Source organism: Branchiostoma belcheri, unplaced genomic scaffold (assembly GCF_001625305.1).
Source record: "Branchiostoma belcheri isolate BF01 breed outbred unplaced genomic scaffold, Haploidv18h27 scaffold39, whole genome shotgun sequence".
Lineage (NCBI taxonomy): Eukaryota > Metazoa > Chordata > Leptocardii > Amphioxiformes > Branchiostomatidae > Branchiostoma > Branchiostoma belcheri.
The window spans coordinates 1,602,421-1,606,206 of NW_017804009.1; the positions used below are offsets into that span (position 1 = coordinate 1,602,421).

Here is a 3,786-nt window from a genome sequence, read left to right on the forward strand (position 1 = left end):
ATCCTTTCATGAATTTGTTATGTAATGTTAAGTAATAACTTACGCTGTCCTCAGCAGCATTGACATTGACTCCCTCGGCCAGGAGTTATTTAACTCTGTCCTCCTCACCTCGCCCGGCGGCTTTTCTCAGCTCCTGTACAAATCGTCAACGAAGTCATCAGAATCGTCAAAACTACTTTGAAATTCATGCTCCGAATACTTTTGATTAGTCTTACTAATACATTGTAATAATGTGTTGGATGTTGGCAATAAACACAGTCAATGAAATCTGGGGAAGGGTTTTTATAAGCTTTCAAATTTGATTTGTTGCAAAAGTTGGACAATATTGAAGTGATCATCATTATTCCAGGCTTCTATTGGTTCACGGTCCATTTTTCTACTTGGTGCAGTCATGCTAGTACTAGTAGTAGTATAGCCATGTTTGTTCTTGCTGACTGTGGACTTGAGAAGAAGTGTTTGACCAACCTGTTCTTTCTCCTCCATGAGTTTTTCTGCTGTAGTTCTGCTGTTGTGAAACACACCGGTGTATCCTGGTGATGTCCTAAGTCTGCTGGGCCAGATTTAGTCCATTCTGATGCAGTTTTCCTGCATTCTCTGTAAAAGGCAAATGTCAGACGAGCAGTTATGTAGTTACCGCTCCATCCGCCATTTTGGTTACAAGGTCAGAAGGTCACAGGTGCTTTTGTTGGGCACAGGTACCGTAACAAGACAAACAACACAGTGTCGGCTCCTTTTGATTCGCTGTTCACAGCAAAATGAACAAAAAGAATGTGGGAAAGTGTCCCTGAGATGGATATCGTTTGTGATGTTTCTAATACCGATAAGTTGAGTTAACCACTAGCATCAGTGAGAGTCCCAGGGGCTACACAACACAGCAGGCGTCACGCATGGACTCCCTGTGTGTGTATCAACACACAGCAGCAAACAATGTCAGACTGGTCAACATTCAACCTATGTACAATGTACTGAAAAAAAAAATGTGGTTTATGGAGGGTGGGTCAGTGGAAGTTCTCAATAATGTAACATGTGTAACGTTAGTAACTACACAAATCGCACAAGCTTAGATGTTACTTCTAATAATAGTTTTATGGACCTGAGGATGATAAAATAAAATGATATAAAAATAAGGCTTATGTGAGTTGTTGACATTCCTTAAATCAAGAATGATTAACTCAAGTGTTTAAAAAAAGGAAGAGCCAAGACATTCTGTGCAGCCCAGCTCTCAGTAACAACTTTTATCCACCGTTGACAGGGAGCTTAAATTGTCGATTGAATACCCTTTGCTTAATTTTACAGCATCTCACAGTGAAGTAATTTAGTTGTTTTTTCATCAGTAGAAAGACTGGGCAACAAACAGCACAACACAGCTCCTCCACTCATGAGACCTAACATGAGACCTAAACTGTATAATTCCGTCAGAACTTTGCACACAGTCAGGCTATATTATTAGTTGGTGCAAACATTCTACAATGAAAGCTGACTTGGTTGGTGTTGATTGTTTCAGGCATGGGGGAGGGGCACACGCACACACGAGTTATCAAATAGCGTAAAAAAATCTCACTTTCATATTTCGATCAAACTGGTCGCTTCCTCAATACCCCCACGGCCCGTACGCGATGAAGTGGTACAAGGCTCATGAGATTTTAGGTTCCAGCAGTATATTAGATTATTGAAGCTGGTCAATTTGGTTCCAGTTAAAAGTGCTCCGAATTCGTATTATGTTTAATTTGAAACAAATACTAGTAAAAGTGATCCGAAGTCAAGAAGGAACCTTGCACAAGACCCTGGATCTACCTACAATATCTCAAGACTTTTCTGACTTACCTAAAAGTGTTCTAGGGAAGATTGTGAAGTTATTTTGGTCTGGAGAAACCAACAAACACCACAAGGGAACTTCCGAAGTTCCTCTTTTCTTTTCAAACCGCGCCTGACTTCCGGGTTGGTCACGTGACGGCCACTCCCGGCAGGTGAGCTGAATGATGGTTATCTTGGGGGATTCCGCAAAAAAAATGAATGGGAGATTTCAACTAAAAGGATGTCCGCAAATCCTACATACATATCCTCTACATCCGTCTGCCGTATCACTCAAAAATCCATACAACACAAAGTAGTACAAGTTTATATCACCCTTTTAATTGGACGATGCAGAATTTTCTTTAATTCTAAAATCATTGACACCGCTAAGTAATTATTAGGGATGTCGTAATCAAACAAGAATCAACTTTGTTGCTTATTAAAAAAGACAGGGTCTGCGGATGGGTATGGCAGGGTGAAGAGTTTGCCGGTCACAACTTGGGTTCTAGCCTCGGTACCATCCGGATCCGGCTCCACAACGATCGTGATTTTTTTCATTGAGCGTTGCGCAGCGAAAATCCGGATGGTACCCAGGCTATTGGGCTACCGTATCTCCTCTATATTCAATCGCTGTCAGAAAGTAGTACCCTTCGCGTTCAACCATTTGATTTAAAAGAATCGAATACTATTAACGTTTTTTTTACAGAGAAATTTTGTGTCACGTTAAGACTAGATTTTTTTTTCTCTCGCCATGATGTTTAGTTTTGTGATTTTACTGAGAAAGTTTCCTGCGGAAGAATATGCTCCCAGAGAATATGTGTGAGACAACCCCCCAAACCACAGACAAGCCAGATTCCGTCTAGTGATAGGCCGGGTTCGGTGTTCGTCCCTCATTTTGGGGATTTTGTTCTGTTTCTTGGTTGCGGTTGGTCAGTTCTCTCGTTTAAACTCTCCCCATGTGTTCATGAGTCTGTTGAGCTATCGTAGAAGGTAGGTAGCTATCGCTGCCGTAAATTTTTATGCATTTTGTGGGCTTGAGACTTCTGTCGTTATCTTGGGGAGATGCAACTTACGAGCTTGGGAGTGCTTGAGGATGTTGACAAGAAATTTCGGCCTCGAAACAAAACCTACTAGCTTGGGAGAGTGTTGGGTTGCCATAGAAGGTTGCTAAAGTCTTTAGTGTTGGAAATTTCCCTGTTTTCCCTACTTTTGCTCAGTTTTGCCCGGGGTTCGAATTTTTACCTGACCGCCACCTTTGTGTTGGCTGGCTTCAAGCGCGGACATGACCCTGTTCGTGTGCGGACATGTCTCATTTATGGTTTGAGGCGTTACTTATGCCACTCGCTTCGTTTCTTGCGTTTCTAATAGTAGCAACCGTGATACCAACCTGCAATTACAAGCTCATTTTTTTTTCATCGGACATTTACAGTATTTGGAACCGTTTGGACTTTGTTATCCGGGCCGACTTGCATAAAAAAAAAACTCTGGAGATTCCAGCCAGTTCGGGGTTAATATAATAACGTTAGTCAGGGTTAAAATTCACTGGTCAGCTTCTTGGAAACCCACACTTCAGGGACCGTTTTTTAAACGGATGGAGCTGATTCAGTGTAGCTAGATGAGCTGGCTGGAAGATCCACGGATTGGCTTTACGATGCAAGTTACCTGGTAGAAAACATGTCGTTGCGGTTCTAAGATACAATGAAAGGGGCTTGACTTTTTTTTACGTCCCAAAATTGGGGAGCTAGGACACACTTTTTTACAGATGCGTACTGCCTATGTGCTTAGGCCAGATGCTGGCCCCTTGCTTCCCTCTGTCAGGTTCCTCCAGCCAGCTCTATCAAGTGCAATAGTCTCTGCTTCTTATAGAGTAAGACCTGTATCACTCTGGATCTGGTCCTTCCACCTCTTGGGTGGTTCTGTGGAAAATGTGTATGACTATGATCTAAAAACAGCAGAAATATATTTAACAATTTAAAGAGTTAAACTAACCTC

The 3,786-nt window shown here is 41.9% G+C and overlaps 1 long non-coding RNA gene across 1 annotated transcript; it reads right to left on the reverse strand.

The window, feature by feature from the left end:
* Window positions 1-42: 42 nt before the first annotated feature.
* LOC109476803 lies at window positions 43-1,931 on the reverse strand. Its single transcript, XR_002140629.1, has 3 exons — window positions 1,825-1,931; window positions 466-594; window positions 43-133 (listed from the first exon to the last, which is right to left on the reverse strand). It is a non-coding gene; the product is annotated as an uncharacterized LOC109476803 (long non-coding RNA).
* Between the last annotated feature and the right edge of the window lie 1,855 nt (window positions 1,932-3,786).